General features: G+C 37.3%; 1 non-coding gene across 1 annotated transcript; it reads right to left on the bottom strand.

Annotated features, from left to right (window-relative positions):
- Nucleotides 1-18,474: 18,474 nt before the first annotated feature.
- LOC130039008 (small nucleolar RNA U3) lies at nt 18,475-18,696 on the bottom strand. Its single transcript, XR_008794813.1, has one exon. It is a non-coding gene; the product is annotated as a small nucleolar RNA U3 (small nucleolar RNA).
- Between the last annotated feature and the right edge of the window lie 212 nt (nt 18,697-18,908).

The raw sequence follows: 18,908 nt of genomic DNA, 5'->3' as shown, positions 1-18,908 counted from the left end.
ATGGTCCCCTGGGCACTTTCAAGTGATCCCAAAACACAGAGCTAGGAGACAGTCCTGAACATCAGTGGGTATGGCTGTGCAAGCCCCCCCCCAAAAAAAATCATAAAGATTCTTTTTCAGAATGAAATGTTGCATATTTTCACTTAAAAAATCGCAACAACAACAAAAATAGATGTCAGAACTCCCTGAACTGCAAGTCCAGAACTGCTTGGATTGACAAAACCTGGGAGTTTCATGTTGTTCAGCTTCTGCACCATAAAATAGTTTACATAAAATAACAACAGTTTCACCAACACACACACACACAAGCAAGTAGGGCTATATATGTTTAGATCACAGGCTTAAAAGATCACCTAGATTTCATTGTGGAGTCTAGCACTTATTAATTGTATGGCTGGAGACAAATTGCTTAAAATTTACTTGCTTCATTTCCTGATGTATAAAATAAAAAGATAGAACTTCCCTCACAGTTGACTGTTTTCCCCATGTTCACTGGAAACTTAAGTACCTGGCTAAACTCTTCATCTTATCTAAAATCCTTCAATTACCTAAAAATGTCATATCTACATTTAAACCAATCCAAGATGAGAGCTTTCTGGTGGTTTTATCTTCTTGGTACTTGTGAACTTTGCAGCTAATGGACTTGATTAACCGCTATGAGGGCCGCATCCTGAACTTTGCCATCACCTTACTGACATCTCACACTCTGTAACCACAGGCTTTTTATTCCTCTGTACTTCTTCTGTTACTACTGTAATTATACCTCTCAAACATCGGGTTCAGTCTCCAATTCAGTCAGTGAAAATGTATTCAATGTCTCTTATGTCCCAGAACTGTCCTGATGGTTCTTCATGTATTTAAAAAAAATCTCATTAAATCTATCACTTCACTGGATGAATTTTTTTTAACTTCTTTTGGGGGAAGAGGAGTGTGTGTGGGTGTGCAGTAAGGGGAATTTGGGACAGGGCCAGCAGTGCTCAGGGCTTATTTCATGCTCTGCACTCAGGCAACTCTCCTGGAGGTAGTGGGGTACTGTATGTTATCCAGGGAATGAATCTGATCAGCCACATGGGAGACAAGTGCCCTATCCTCTATATTCTCTCTCTAGCACCTTCTCTCAACTTTTAAACAGGAAAAAATCTAACTTTCACAGAATTTCAGCAAATTTCTCTTGTCTGGGCCAATTTTTTTGTGCTAGACATAAAAAAGTAAAACAACTTTTGCTGTCTGATTATTTATGTAGCATTATGACAGAAAGTGACCCTTATGCAATTTGGAGTAGTATGATGTGTTTAAAACTTCATACAGGGTATAAATACATGTAACTCTTATTACTCTTTTGGTTTCTGGTATTTCCACTGTTCCTGCTACTAAGATCACAGCTCAGGTTATAATGCACCATCATTTGGTCATGTCTACCTTTGTCATGTTGGTCTTTGGGGAAGTACAAAAAAATTGTGGAAGAAAAATCACTAAGAAACTAATGGCCTGTGTAGCTACCTCTAAATAGAACTACATAATGTATTGTAGAGACAGAAGTACTTTGGAACTGGAGTATGTATTTGTTTTAAGACAGTAAAATTCAGTGGGGGTTAGTGGAATAACTTCTCATCTTATTGTCCTGCTATTTTACCTTAAACTATAACATGTTTTTCTTGGGGGTTTGTGTGTGCGTGTGTGTCTGTGTATGTGTGATTTTGCTATTGAAAATTTCTCTTGGGTTTTGAAAAACATTGCTAATTTCATTTTCATATTTTGTCACCACTTTACATGTTTTCTAAAATTCTTCTTTGTTCCAAAACTGTCGCTGTCACTGTCCTCCCATTGTTCATCGATTTGCTTGAGTGGGCCCAGTAATGTCTCCATTGTGACACTTGTTACTGTATTTGGCATATTGAATAGTCAGGGGTAGCTTGCTAGGCTTAGCCTTGCGGGCGAGATACTTAAAGTAACTTGCCAGGGCTCTCCGAGAGGGGAGAGGGGCGGAGGAATCAAACTGGGCCGCGTGCAAGGCAAATGCCCTATCCACTGTGCTATCATATCTTCAAAAAAAATAAAACAAGAAGCAGTCTAGAGCATGTATACCATCATGTAATAGCGCATCAACCCTGTTCCTTTCTGAGAAACAACAGCCTTGTGCAAACCAGCCATGAGGAGAGAGAGCTGAGGTGCAGGCTGTATTCCAGTACCGGCCCTCTTAAATAAGGACAGGGTAGGGGAGCCAGCTCCGGCTCTAACCAAAGACTGAGAGGGCATCTTCAAGAGGGCATAAATTGCCACTGCTTCATCTCCCAGAACAATTTTCTGCCTTCTTCTGCCTCTGACACACCCCATGTCAGAATAAAGCATCCCTCTCCCTCCCTGAGCTCCCATTATAGTTCGAAAACTATAAAATTTATTTTTCACTCTGATTTTCTAGCAGGTATGAAGCATGCGTACAATATTCATGTTCTACCATTGCATTTGTTATTAAGCATTTTAAAGAAATGAAACGCTTTGCAGTAAGAGTTGCTTGATTCAGAAATGTGGGTTTACTGAAACAGATTACGCATCTGTAAAAGCAAAGGGTTCTCCACCTTACGGATAGCCCATCATCCTTTTCTTACATTGATTACCTTGGCCTGGAATTCACTGGTCTGGTATATCATCACCATTGTCAATAACTTTTGATAATATACATATAATAAATATATATTATAATAAAGCCTTATAATAAGTATAAGGCTTGATCATTACCATGGATATTAATTTCTATTGAAATGTCATAAAATATAAGGACATACATAGTTTGGGGACTCTTATATGTCACAAATCGTGTCTTATTTACTTTCATACTAATAGACTGTTCAAAGGATTGTGTCCTATGAAAGTAATATTTAATCACTGAATGGAAATTGAAGTATTATTTTGCAAGTACTCCACTGATAAATGTGCCTGAATAATTCTGAAAGTCTTTATTTTATACATTTATGTATTGAAAAATAATGTATCTGCCATATATCAGAGTTTTGTTTATTTTTTACTGTTCAAAAGCTTATTTCACTTTTTAAAGATAAAAATGTTTTGAGTGCTGCTAGGCAGAATAATTTATAAATAAGGAAATTATAATAGTTTTGACAGCTAAATTAATTTGTCTGGGATCAATAGAATTTTGGTCTTGTAATGTAGTATGAACACGTAAGCTTAGCTAACTAGTTCTGATATTTGGCTGAACTCAATTTACCTGTAATCTACTATTACCCAGATTTGTTGAAAAGATAACAAATAATAATGAAATTTTAGATTGCTTCTGACCTTAGACATAGTATTTCTATATATTTATTTTATTTCATTTTATTTGCTATTTGTTCTTATCTCTTTTTCAGATTTCCCAGGCAGCAGAAATCTAGTAAAGGTGCACTTATGATCAGTTTTATTCTGTTTACACTTTTCTGGAAGTTTTTGCGGAGGTACTGTTCATTGTTTTGTGAGTAAAGGTCTACATAATTCTGTCATCAATCATAAGATTTTAACTATGGATTAAGAGATTATTGCATTTTTACATCTGTAACTTTTTTTCCAAATCAAGTGTTTTTGTGTTCGGGTTTTTGGATCAGACTTTTCTGTACTCAAACCTTACACCTGGCTTAGTGCTCCAGAATCAATTCCTGGAGATGCTTACAGGACCACATGCAACGCAGGGCTTGTACCTGTTGACTGTGCAAGGGACACGCTCTGCCTGCTGCACTAACTGGCCTTTCCAGACCATTTTTATTGTAGTATCATTGCGTACAGTAATAGTGGTATTATTGATTTATACTTGCAGAACCTCTATACCATGCCTTCCACCAGATACATCTGTGACTGTCCCTATGTATGATCTTTTAAAATTAAGAAATAAATATGCCGAGGTACAGTGAATTTTAACTTCAAATTAAGACTTATAAATATTTTTAAATATCTGTGTCAAAACGAATACTAAACAATAAAACCATGGTTATCATTTTATCAGTAACAGTGGTGATTGACCAAAGATAATCAACAAAATGATTTCATAGGCCATTTACCTTAAAAATATGGTGGGCTATTAGTTAAAATACAAAATACAGAATTTTCACTTTGATCTAATTTGCTCTTCAGAGGAAATGATTCACATGGAAATGTAAATCAGCAAAAAAAATAACTCAGCAAAAAAATTTATATATATATGTATATATCTATTTATATATATAGATTCCTTCCAATCCCAGTATTGAGGGCTCCTAAAGCTATTATATCAACTAGGATACATTTTAGTAGATGTAAAGTACATAAGGCTTTTAAATTGGTTCCCACATCTGAGAAATCTGTATGCATTTTAATAGAAAGTTAATATATTAAGACATTCCAATTTGTTCTTTCCAGAAAGTTGGATTAAAAGGAGGAAGGAATATATTATTTTTAATAAACCAGGTAGCTCAGAAATTAAACCTTTGATGTTACAGAAAAATATTATAAAGTTTTATTCCAAGGAGAGTATCTGAATATGAAAATATATAATAGAATTTATTTCACCAATGGAATCAACACAGCATCTTTCCATATTGGCTTATGTATAATGTATAAAATTGGCTTTGATTTTTTTTAAAGGCAGCTAAAGAAAATTTTGTTTGCAGTTATATTGTACTGTACATATATGGTAATGGAAATTCTAAACTTTATATTCTTAAGAATTAGATATACTGGAAAATGCATATGTTAGTATGCCTTTTGTTATAGACTATATCTTAATATAGTTTTCAGTTGCTGCATTGATTTTTAACTTTACAGTTATTAAAACATCTTTGAACTCTTTTGTAATTGCTATTTCATAGGTTCAGTAACATAACAGTGATTGTCATTACCCTGGTTTATGTAAATTTGGCATTAAATAATACTTGGCCATTTTCTTTAAAAATTGCTTAAAATTTGACTTTAAATGTTTTACACATTTAAAGTTTATACTTGTAATGGAATAATATTCTAAATGCTTAAATTGGGATTTGAATAATATTGGTACAGTTAGTCAATTTAGATTCATATTGAAAACAGAGATCCTTGTTATCTTGTCCCCCATGATTGATAATATGCGTAACAATTTCTTTATAAAAATAATATAGATAAAATATAAGAATATACTCAAAAAACTAAAAATAACTACGGTTTGGGAGATGTCTCAAAGGACTGGAATGTAGATTTGTATGCATTGCATGGTTCTTCAAGAACCGCCAGAATGACCTCTCAGTACTATACTAGGAGTAGGACCTGAGCGGTACTGACTGTGGTCAAAAACAAACAAACAACAAAACTGAATTAATATATTATTCTCAGCCTGTATAATATAATGGTATGAATTATGAAAGAATTGTAAAAATATTTTAAGCAAAGATATTATTATAAGAATTTTCGGGGCTGGTGAGATAGCACAGCAGGTAGGGCGTTTGCAGGTTTGATGCCCAGCATCCCATATGGTCCCCTGAGCACCTCTAGGAGTAACTCGTTAGTGTAGAGCCAGGAGTAACCCCTGTGCATTGCCATGTGTGACCCAAAAAGAAAAAAAAATAATTTCCCCTCCCTCCCTCCCTCCCTCCCTCCCTCCCTCCCTCCCTTCTTTCCTTTTTTCTTTTCTTCTTTCTTTCTTTCTTTCTTTCTTTCTTTCTTTCTTTCTTTCTTTCTTTCCTTCTCTAGCACTCAAATGGTTGAACAATTCTTAATATCAATTTGTGATGTGCTTTCAAGTTTAGTATATAGGCATGCTTTAGTGTTTTAGTCTCCTCTGTATGCAGACTCTCATACTTCATTGTAGTCTCTTCTTCCTCATGATCAGGAGAAACTGTGTTTACTTTATCATATATAATGCATGATACTATCATACACACTTTATTGTCATGATAATCAATTGTAACTCTAGTTGAAAAGTATCATTCATCATTTATTCAGAGGAGCAAATTATATGCAAAACACTTCACAACTGATTGACCCATATTAGGATAGCTGACTTAGGATGGCAGTGCAGGCAATCCACAAAACCTCAAAAGATGGAGCATCAATAGCATCTACCATGATGACAAAATACAAAAACAATTCATTTGTTTAAAGACTTACTTAGTGTGTTAACAGGCCCAGTTATTCATTCTCACAGTGACAACCATTATTTCAGTTGCATTGGTTCTTTCATGTGTATTCCTACATGAACATAATTGTTTTTACCTGATTTTAGGAGCTATTACCTGAAAAATTTCATAGCCTTGATCCCTTCAAACTTTTTACTACTGCAGACAATCATATTTCTCATTTTGGTGAAAATTATTTCCTCTCTCTCTATATATTATTCTTCAAAATTTCCCAGTTATATATACAATGTAGCACTCTAGCACTGTTCTCCCATTATTCATCGATTTGCTCGAGTGGGCACCAGTAACGTCTCCATTGTGAGACTTGTTACTGTTTTTAGCATATGGAATATACCATGAGAACCTGGCCAGACTTTGCCTTGTGGGCGGGATACTCTTGGTAGCTTGCCGGGCTTTCCAAGAGGGACAGAGGAATCGAACTCAGGTTGGCTGCATGGAAGGCAGATGCCCTACCCGCTGTGCTATCGCTTTAGCCCATATGTACAATATCATCTAAAAATAAATAGTTGCTATCATGCTTATTTTTGGCTTATGACTTTTACTGTATGCAAATTAAAATAAATCTAAAATGTAAAAGAAGTAATAAAATATGTATAATGGTTCATATAATGCTTCAACATATGAGAGTAGCACTGTAGCTCTGTAGCACTGTCCTCCCATTGTTCATCGATTTGCTCGAGTGGGACAGTAATGTCTCCATTGTGAGACTTGTTGTTACTGTGTTTGGCATATTGAATATGTCATCAGTAGCTTGCCAGGCTTTGCAGTGTGGGCAGGATACTCTCGATCGCTTGCCGGGCTCTCTGAGAGGGACGGAGGCATCAAACATTGGTGGCCGGGTAGGCCACATGCAAGGCAAACGCTCTATCTGCTGTGCTATCGCTTGTGAGAGTAGTTAGCAAATATACCGAAAAATAAAGTGTTCATGATAATTATTCAGTGTGGCAAATAAAGTGTTGACACATATTACCATTAGCTTATATTTTCCTTTTGTCTCAAAGATTTATAGAAATTTTATATTTTTGTACCGTTAAGCTTTTTAGTATTTCTAGCCAACAGCTCATATAATGTAGCAAGCAGAATATCATGCCTAACTCTTAAAAGTCACAGATTTGAGATTTCAAAGTGTGTAATTATTAACTTATGTGAATAATCAACTTATATATGTATGTGTATATATATATATATAATCTCTAGTCAAATGCCTATTTGTTTACTGACATTTTTTCAAGAAGGACATTTTTCTGTGATTACACTTAATCACCCTACTAAAAATATTTTATGAATTCAATGTTAAAAAATTCTAGATTTTTAAATGGTTTTCTGCTTCCTAACATTTTTTTAATTTGCTAAAAAACAGTTTGAATGAATAATATATTAATATGTAATAATTCTATCTAATTATGAATAAGATGTGTTGGAATTAAAAAATTCGTTGGAAGTTGGGGCTTGAGATAATATAGCAGATAGAGCACCTACCTTGCATGCAACCACAACCAGTGTTCAATCTCTGGCATCATATATGCCCCCCACAAGCAGTGAGCACTTTCAGAAGGAATTCCTGAGTGCAGAAACAGGAGTAACAACTGAAAATTGCTGGGTGTCACCCAAAAAACAAACAACAAAAAGGAGTTAATGAACATATAATTTTCTGACATTACTGACTTGATCATTTTTAGTTTGTTATACAAACAGCACATGGTGCACAATACTCACGCTTTATTAGCTACTTCCCTGACTGAAACTTCAAAGTCAAGTAGTGAAAAACAGCTTAGAAATACATTACATGCAGCAATAAGAGCCAGGTAATAGAAAACATTAAATTTAAATAGTGGAGAAAACACTTCAAAGTTTCTATGAGTATATTTTAGATCCGGGCTGGAGCGATAGGACAGCGGTAGGGAGTTTGCCTTGCACGCAGCCAAAATGGCCGACCGGAGTTGGATTCCTCCGCCCCTCTCGGAGAGCCCGGCAAGCTACCGAGAGTATTCGATATGCCAGACACAGTAACAACAAAGTCTCCAATGGAGACGTTACTGGGCCCGCTCGAGCAAATCGATGATCAACGGGAGGGCCTTTACTTTTACTTTACTTTATATTTTAGATAGAAATAAGTGGTTAGAAGAATAACAAATGGCCTAAGATGGTAGAACAGGTCTATGCATAACTGGGTAACAGTTATTGGGATATAGGACATTGCAAATATAGGATGAAAGGGTGCTCTGGTGAATGATGTTGTTGAACATTGTGTGTATGAAAACACATCATTAACAGTATTATAGAACACCACAATGACTGTAGCACTGTAGCACTGTACTCCCGTTGTTCATCGATTTGCTCGAGTAGGCACCAGTAACGTCTCCATTGTGAGACTTGTTATTGCTTTTGGCATATTGAATATGGCACAGGTAGCTTGCCAGGCTTTGCTGTGAGGGCAGGATACTCTCAGTACTTTGCCAGCTCTATGAGACAGGCGGAGGAATAGAACCAGATTTGCCACCTGCAAGGCAAACACGCTACCCACTGTGCTCTCACTCCAGCCCACCACAATGACTAATATTAAAAAAAATAATAAATCTCGCCCGCACGACAGAGCCTGGCAAGCTACCCGTGACGTATTCGATATGCCAAACATAGTAACAATTAAGTCTCACAATGGAGACGTTACTGGGCCTGCTCGAGGAAATTGATGAACAATGGGAGAACCGTGACCGTAAAATGTTTAATTATTAGAGAAATTTTAAAACATACAATGGAAAGGTAGATAATACAACAGCAGAAGGTAGGAGGTTGGATAGAATTTAGACAACAGAAATGAATGTATTTACAAGAAGCAAATTTTATTATATTGGGACTACTTTTAAGACATAATTTGACTGCACGTCAGGATACAGCAAATATGAAAATATGTTTGTTTTTGCTTTGATGTTAGGCCACAATTAGTGGGCCAGCAAAGTCAAATTTGGTCTCAATGTTCCAGGGGCATTCTTGTAGTGCTCAGGGGACCATGCAGTGCTAGGGATCAAACCTGGTTATTCTGCATGCAAGGTATTTCTTCAGCATCCTCTGCTATCTCCTAGCTTCTCATTCTGATTCCAATTCTCCTACCCTCTTTGTGCCACCAGTAGTTAATTGCAGAATATTATTGAGGTGGTCCTCTTACCAAAACCAAATTAATTAAAAAGTATTCAAGTCGGTGAGCCCCAATGGGTGGTTTATGTGAAGTGGAGAGAAGAAAGATGGTCACTTTCTCCAGTCCACCTCTACCACCCTGGGACTGGATGGGAAGGATAGGATTGATAAAGTCAGCCACCAGCCCCTGTGTAGTATGACCAGTCCCTCCCTCCCCCACCCCACACCACCTGAAGCCCCACCAGGTGGCTGTCAAGACACACCTGACATCCACTTGATCTTCTCAGCATAGGAGTTGATCCTTACCACCCATCTTTCGGGGAGGGGTGTTTTTTACTAATCTACCTGCCTACATCAGTATAATTATTTCTTAAAACTAAAACCATGCTAAAATATTTTCATAACTTAGTTAAACCACATCCTTTATATTTCCTCTAATAACTCAGTCTAGACTTTTGAAGGATTTGAGAGGTTTACCACACTAACAGCTAAAAAATTTACCTTCCAGTTTCATGGTTTCTGGGAGAATATCTGAGACTACTGGGTCTGTTACTCATCTTCCAGCAGGCAATGTGGCCTCCATGTCTGCATACTTTACTCTTGTCCCTAAATCCCAGGAGAGATCTATGAATTGGCCAGATAAAATCTGCTTGCAGTATATTTGCATCATAATTAAGGTACACTGAGTTAACAGAACCTCAATCCTTTTGCCCTTTACTCAAACAAGAAAAATTTCACATCTTTCCTTTGATACACTGTTTCACTGTATCATTGTCTTCTGTTCATTCATTTGCTCAAGCAGGTGCCAGAAATGACTCCATTAGCCCCAGTCTTGAGATTTTAGCAGCCTCTCCTTACTCTTCCTTCCCAATGTTGCCGTATTGAAGGCTCTTTCAGGGTTAAGGGAATGAGGCCCATTATTGTTACTGTTTTTGGCATATCGAATACACCATGGGTAGCTTGCCAGGCTCTGCCATTCAGGTGGGATACTCTAGGTAAACATAGTGGAGACACTATGTGTACTATACTGAATAGTGTTGAAGGGCAAAGAAAATCATTCTGTACTTCTCTGGTTTCTTCTAGGATAGCAAATAATCAAGCATACAAATTATCATACAAATTGATAAGAGAAGCAAAATCAAAACAAGTTCAGAATAACATGTATTCTTCTTGTATACACTGAGGGACTAGTAAGTAACTTGTCCATGTGGTTTCAGGCACCACCTTAGTGAACTTGAGCAAGGAAGAGGATACTGGGAGTGAAGCCCTGGGTTGCAGAAAAGAAAACCCAGTTTTAAGAGATTGTCATGGAAGACACAGTAAACAAAGGGCAGACTGACAGGCAGATTGAAATTCTACTTTCATTTTTGTAAGGAGTTAAGAAGATAATGTTTTCCCAAACAGAATGAGATTCCAGAAAGCTCCTCATTTGCATACATGAATACCTTTTCAAAAGGCAACCTCAGCAGACCTTCAGAGGCTCTTCTATAAAACAAAGCTTTTATAAAGATGTTTTGGGGGATGAAGGAATTTTACACCTTTCAACCACAAATTTATCTTCTTAACCAGGGGACACTATATTCTTTGGAACTGATTATATGAACAATCTTTTAAGAGAAGTAGGCCCTGTAACTGGACAGACAATGCAGAGACTGTCTCTGTATTTCAGAATGGAGAGATAATGCTTCGCAGGCACTTGCTTAGCATGCAGTTAGCTCTGGTTGGATCCCTGTCACCATATATTTCTCTCTTCCCTTCCCCAAGAATCCTTTTGTTGCTCTGGATGTCCCTCTCTTATATGGGTTCCAGGTGATTCCTGGGAATAGCCAGGAATTAGCAGCATGTCATTGAATCCCCTACTGAATTGGACAAGAGTCTCCTGCAGGGGTCTCCAGGAACTCTGAGCACTACTTCTGATTTGAAGGCTCTCCCTTCAAAAGAGGTTCTAAATTTGTAGAGTTGTAATTGTTTTTGCTGACAAGTCCTGCAGAGCCATGGGAGATATAGGGATAGTATTCACAAGGCAGAAACAATGTTCTATTGTTTGAAGATCAATAGTAAATTAACATACTCCAGTCTTTGTATTGTCTCCATACTATTCTATACACTGGTATACATTCAAGAATACTTCTTTCTTGAAGGATTCCTTAAAAGACATTTCACAGATCCTTGACCTCAGGTAGTCTAATGGTTCAGGAATTTTTTTTTCCTCTCAATCTTCCAATTTCAAATGTACTTTGAAAATGTGCAGTGGCATGTATTATTTCCACTAGGTATAATAGTATGTTCTCTTTTCACCAAGAATCCATGGCATTGGTGTCCAATAAGTCATCTCTCCTTTATATATATCTCCTTCTACAGCAAATACCTGTTTAGGGGATTTTTCATGTCAAAGAACACATCTATTATCCTTGCAATCCAAGCCAGTAGGGTGGGATTGCATGAATATATTTATTATATTATACTATACTTCCTGGGCTGGAGTGATAGCACAGCGGTAGGGTGTTAATCTTGTGCGCGGCCGGCTGGCCAAGCCAGGTCCGATTCCTCTGCGATTCCTCCGTCCTTCTCAGGGAGCCCGGCAAGCTGCCGAGAGTATCTCGCCTGCACGGCAAAGCCTGGCAAGCTACCTGTGACGTATTCAATATGCCAAACACAGTAACAACAAATCTCACAATGGCGACGTTACTGGGCCCGCTTGAGCAAATCGATGAACAAGGGGAAGACAGTGCTACTATACTTCCTACTAAGGAAGTATAAAGATCAGAGAAACCATGTCTGGACATCAAAAGAATGTGTAAATATATATTCACAAATGATAAGTTATCCACCTCCTCCCTTGAACAAGTGTAAAGAACAAAAATGGAAGAATCGCAACCATGAAGATTAGCATGCAAAGTCCTCTACATATCAATATTATCTTCTATTAGAATTTTCAAAGAACTTCAGCTTACCTAAAGTGACTAAAATGTGCAGTCCTCACTTTGAAGTATATATTCCATTATTCCTTCTTCTATAACATTGTTACTAGATCTAGAGAACTATTTCTAAATTGCAACTTATAAACTAAATAATTTTTCAGAGAAGTTAAAATCTTGTTATGCCTGCCCTTATATACCACTACTTTTCTATGCCCTTTGTCTCCAAACTATTTGCAATTGAATCATATTTTTAAGTGCAGATATTTTATACTAGTTAATCCCTTTGTCTGAATTACCCTCTATGTCAGCCCTACATTATATTATCTCTTCTCATTAACTCATTCAGTTTAGCATAGAATAGAAGTTGTCTATCAAGTCCTCAAAGAGTGATGAGTATGTTTATCTTCCTCTTAATTTCTACTCTCTAGCAAATTACAGGTGATCTGGATGTTTATTGTTAAGTGCATTGTTTGTACCTATCAATTTTCATTTGTTAAATAAGAAGCTGTTTTATTTTTGAAATAGATTTCAAACCACTTGTTCAAATTAAAGTAGGTACCTCTTTATAACATGCGATGTTGTTAATGCTAATCAGAATTTTTACCTGCACTAGTGGGTTCCTGGGAATTGTGTGAAGACCTGTATACAAAACTCAGAAGCTTAAGATGTTACAGTTTATTGTACAATTTAAGTAGATGGGTCCTGGTCCCTCCCCAACCCGTAGGCCTCTGCTATTAACCGTGTATGATGTCAATCATCTTGTTCCCGGACTCATTTTCTAGTATAACACTTTATAAGTCCTGTCGCTTACCATCTGCTTGCTCCAGTGTACGATGGGCTGGTCTTATACCTACGCCATTGTCACAACACTGTACTCTTTCCTGTTCTGAAATCTTGTCACTTGGCTTTTTTAGGACTACATCCCAATGATTCCTTGTCATCCCTACTTTCCTGAGTCTCCAGTCGTGACCAGGTGTGCATGGTTGAGATCTCTGTCCTCTGTCCCTGTCTCTGGATGGCTTGTGGACTGTATCCCAGTGGTTCCTGATGCCAGAGATTTCTTTACTCTCTATCAACTGCCACATGAGAGTGACAGAATAACTGCTGCCCTGGAGTCTTTCTGTGGCTAAGAGCCTGGCCTGTTCTTCCTCTAGATGAATGAATCTGCCTTTGAGAGGAGGAGGTCTAGCTGATTCTTCAGTATGTTTAGGGAAGTGTGCAAAGAGCCAGATGGTAACTGAGGGGCTTCCTTTTTCCTGCTGCCATCTCCCACCCCCAGCCATCCCAACCTGTTTTGTTCAGATGGATTTTTCAGTGTGTGAGATTTAAACTGACCAACTAAACTAACTAGTTCACCTGGCAGTCCACCCTTGCACTCCTGCTGTATCGTTGTGACATTAAATAGGATTGTGGTTGCTACATTACAAAGAATATAATAAGCCCTTATATACAACTAGAAGCTTATACAAGCCGAAGAATTACTTTTGTTTTAAGGCTGGCTGATAGACACATGCCATGGGAGTGTCAGAACACTTCAACTGAACTTTATTAAACTGAATAGCAGATTGGTTTATCTAAATTGACCTCTCTCTCATTCTCTCTCTCTCTCTCTCTCTCTCTCTCTCCCTTTTAATTGTGGATCATTCAGAAAGGTGTTTTATGATAATTGTTCACAGCTTGTGCTGCTTTATTGATTAAACTGCTGTGAAGCACTAGGTGAAAGTACAGCATAAACATGTGATAGGCTTTTAAGGTTATTGTTATGCTTATAGTCAGATGGCAGAAGTTGTGATAGCTGTTATTGAAAAACAAATGAATGTTTTTAGGAAACTCCAATCACATCACCAGACATTTCACTACTTTCCTCTGAGTAACTAATATTTGTAAAAGTACATTTCAAATTAAATACTATTTTCATTAAATAACTAAATAAAGGAAAACCAATGCTATAAATTCTTATTTTTAGAAAGCTTTATTTCTTCATACTTGAGTTCATGATATGACTATACTAAATGTGTGTACATATCAAGTCTATCATCTAACTATAGATCAAGATGCTTAATTGTATTTATTTTCTTACAGTGAGACATTAAAAAAATTGTGCTGACATGCAATTAAAGTTTCTTAGAAACGACTAGAGAACAAAAGTATGTGACTCTGAGTGACAGCGAGTAGGGCATTTGCCTTGCACTCGGCCAACCCCGCTGACCCAGGTTTGATTCCTCCACCCCTCTCAGAGAGCCCGGCAAGCTATGGAGAGTATCTTGCCCACAGGGCAAAGCCTGACAAGCTACCTGCGATGTATTTGATATGCATACAGTAACAACTGTCACAATGGAGATGTTACTAGACTTGCTTGAGCAAATCAATGAATAATGGGAGGACAGTGACAGTGAATAAAAAATTACAAAGTTCACTGAGTATGAATGAGAAGCCAACAAAAGGATGGAAGGAGTATCACTTAGATTTCATACACCAGTACAGCAAAACCTTGAGAAGGCACGCAAGTCAAATTACTAGGTCTTCAAATAATGCTTTATCACTTTTGATTTCTGTGACCTTATGTTTCTATTTCTGTGTTTATGAAAGAAGATTTCAACTTATATGGTTGCTTTTTGGATTTAATGAATGAATCCAAGTATTTAAAACATTTTTATATTTTGTAAAGTTAGCTTTAGATTTTTATTGTCCACATTTCTCCTCTTTTTTCAATAAAACTTGTTGTGAATACATAGAAAACTCCTCTTTCGGGGTCACAATGAGATAGTAGAAAGACAATTCCTGTCCACCTGGGTATTCAGGCTCATGATGCTATTCGAATGTTAACTTGAATTAAAGTTCAAATTAAAATATTGACAGAAATTTTCCTTTGAGTGAAAAAATATATGTCACTGTGAGCATTGCCAAGTCAATAGATGGTAACTGTGTTGCATATGAATAATGTTGGTGTTTAAAGGAAACATTCATACAGAGTCCCTAAAGCTGATGAATGGAATAATGCTATGACTAGTCAGTATTTTCTTGAGAATTGATGTTATCCTTTGCTTAGTGTTCAGGGATTATGTCCATGTGCCATAAAACTACATTTTGTAACAAATTTCATGTGCAAGTGCGTACATAAGTCAACTAAGAAAGAAATGTTTAATTTTCTCTGGTAGGCAAAGTCTCAGGATACAGCCATTATAGATGAATCTGACCAGCATTAATTATTTGAGCATTATAACATCAATATTCAATTTGCCAATGTTAGGACCCTTCTCAGGAGTGAAATAGCCATGATTTATCTCTCTAGATTAAAAAGGTTGAATGGTATTAACTCATATACATAATTCATTTTAATTAAATGCATATTCTTGGATGTCTTCTTAATGGCTATCCAATGCCTCATTAATCTTAAATGTAACAACCTGAGAACCTTTGGGAGGTCATGTGATAACTCAAAATTCACAAATGTAATGTGCAGAATCCAAGTAGAATGTCCACAAGGCAATCTAGATAGGTTGAGTTTATACAGGCATGATGTTTATTTCCAATGCAGTAATTTCAACCAAATGTTAAGGAGACAAAAGAAACCAACTTAAAGTTTTTTTCTAGCATCACTATTTTCAAAATACTTCTTCAAATAACACTGGGACATCCATATTATTTTTATTTCATTCTATGAGAAAAGTTTGGGGAAATTTTGGATATATTGAGTTAATTCAAATCAATTTATTTCTTCTGTGAAACCGAGGACAGCTGAATATATTATCAATAAGTTCCCCTAAGCAAAGTGTTAGTTTTGATTTTACATATATATTAGTAAAATTTATAACAATGTTTTTTATTATCCCCCAGACTCCACGCCAGGCTGAGTGGGGGATGCGATCCCTCCCTATCCCAAAGGACCCAGTCCTGGCAGCCGACCTCCACTACCCAACCACCGCCATGCTCCAGGCCGCTTTCACATTATAAGACACTTCCTACTCATTTTCCACAATTACTACACAATATCTGATGAGGTTCAGACAGTAGCCAACAAATCATAGAGAAAAATATATAAATATATGGCTCTCGGAGAGCCCAGCAAGCTACCGAGAGTACCCCGCCCACATGGGCAGAGCCTGGCAAGCTCCCCGTGGCATATTTGGTATGCCAAATATAGTAATGACAACAGGTCTCATTCCCCTGACCCTGAAAGAGCCTCCATTTTTTGGGGAAAAGATGAGTAAGAAGAGCCGGCTAAAATCTCAGGGCTACGAGAACAGATGACTGGTTAAAGAAACTTTGGTACATTTACACAATGGAGTACAATGTAGCTGTTAGAAAAGATGAAGTTATGAAATTTACATACAAGTGGTACTACATGGAAAGTATCATGTTAAGCGAAATGAGTCAGAAAGAGCGGGATAGACACAGAAAGATTGCATTCATCTGGGGAACATAAAGCAACAAAACGGGAGACTAACACCCAGGAATGGCTCAGATTAGTACCAGGAATTTTGCTCCATGACTTGAAGGCCAGCCACATGTGCTAGGTGAGAAGGAAGCTCAGATAGAGAAGAGAGCACCAAATAAAGGGTGTTGTGAAGACCCTCCCAGGGTGGGAGAGACATGCTAAAAGTAGTCTATAGACCAAACATGATTGCCACTCAATGCCTCTCTGGCAAAACACAGTACCCAAAAGAAGAGAGAGAGAACAAGGGGGAATGCCCTGTCACAGAGGCAGGGTGGGACGGGGGGGGGGGGGATGGGAGGTGGGAGGGATGCTAGGACCCGTGGTGGGGGAGGATGGGCACTGGTGGAGGGATGGGTACTTGATCATTGTATAACTGAAACCCAAGCACAAAAATTTATAAGTCTATAAATGTACTTCATGGTGTTTCACTAATAAAAAAAAATGATTAAATAAAAAAAACAAAAAATATAAAAAAATAAAATAAATTTATCTTCATCTTAAAAAAAATCTCAGGGCTATCAGGAATAGAGACATTACTGGCACCCACTCAAATAATTTGACAATCAATGGGACGACAGTGATAGTGATACAATGATATTATTTCCCTTAATTATTTTTTTTTGTTACTGGCCTTAAATTTTCCAATAAACTAATATTTGACATTTTTATTTTCTGCTTCTACTTTATTGGTTTTTACTATAATTTAATTACTTAAAAGTTTTTAATTATTTTTGTATTAATTGTTAATTTTTACTTCTTAAGGTACTTAAGGTATAAAATTCAAACTTAATATCTATTTCTTCCTTTTAACCAGCAATTCGTGTGTTTTTGGTTTATGTGTGTGTATGTGTGTGTGTATATACTACAATTCTGTTGTATTTGACTCTCTATTCTATAATGAGACTAATTCTCCACTTAAAAATAGCTCCAATGTTGAGTGATGATAACATAATACAAACAAAAAATGAATAAAGTCTTATTACACATGTATCAAGATTTTCTGGAGAGAGAACAACAGTGGCACACGGCTTTTAGGTTTTCCTTTGTTTGTTTTTGTTTTAGTTTTTAATTAAAACTAAACAGTAGGTCTGAAAATAGTTTCTCCATATACAAGTGGCCTGAGTGTGGACAGTTTGGATGGCCCTGCCATGCCATGTTAAAATGAGGGGGAACTTTCTTATCTTGTTCTGATGTGGTAAAGGTAAAGGTAAAGGCCCTCCCGTTGTTCATCAATTTGCTTGAGCAGGCCCAGTAACATTGTGAGACTTGTTACTATGTTTGGCATATCAAATACATCATGGGTAGCTTGCCAGGCTTTGCCGTGTGGGCGAGATACTCTCAATAGCTTGCCGGTCTCTCCGAGAGGGGCGGAGGAATCGAACTCGGGTCGGCCATGTTGGCTGCGTGCAAGGCAAACGCCCTACCGCTGTGCTATCGCTCCAGCCCTGATGTGGTATGAAAGAGAAAGTCCAAGTGTAGTCTTGTGTCACATGGACACATATTTTAATGGTTATGTGCATTGGCAATGTAAGAACACCAGCTCACGAGAAGACAGGTGCCTTCTTTGAGAAAAAAAATGATATCTCAGCTCATGAAAATTCGGGGCTAACAGACAGAGTGTGACCCCACTGATCCAAGAGAGAGGGTTATATCAGTCAAAAGCAGCATCTACTTGTTTAAGACCAGTGGCATGGCAGAATAAGTAAGAACTGATAAAACTTGAGTGTGAGAGGCCTTGACTAAATCAAAATCATGTCCCAATAACATGTCTAAAATTGCATAAATAGTCCTAAATAGTATGTATTTGGGATATCAGATTGTCTCTCGCTGAGATTTTTTTCTTTTAACTGTAACCATTCAGACTGCATCCTCGCCTTCCACTCTTTCAAAGGAAGAGAAGAAAGATCATTTATGGTAAAAGGCAGTTGCCAAAGTTACACCAGAACTGGCTTCATGCTCAGGAGAGGATGCTCTAGCTCCGACTGGTGGTTTCAGGGGGTCCACAGGATCAGAGAAACTTCTCTAATAATGAAGTATAGAAGTGACTTCTGATGATTCTTGAAAGTATAGTCTTTTGCTTTACTTATTTATTTTTTGACACCACATCTATGACTCAAAGCATTCTTTAGCTAGGACTTCTGAAGGCTTGTTTAAGCAAAGTGAAGTCCATTCAAGAAAGGTCACTTGCTGGGAATCCTCAGTCACGCCTGTCTTGATTAGCAAACCAGCTCACCCAAACTTGTCTTCATGGCTTTTATACATTCTTTCACCCTTCACTGCTAATTG

This window comes from Sorex fumeus, unplaced genomic scaffold (genome assembly GCF_029834395.1).
Source record: "Sorex fumeus unplaced genomic scaffold, SorFum_2.1 ptg000081l, whole genome shotgun sequence".
NCBI lineage: Eukaryota > Metazoa > Chordata > Mammalia > Eulipotyphla > Soricidae > Sorex > Sorex fumeus.
Note: the sequence above shows the minus strand (reverse complement) of the source record. Positions and strands in the feature narration are given on the sequence as shown.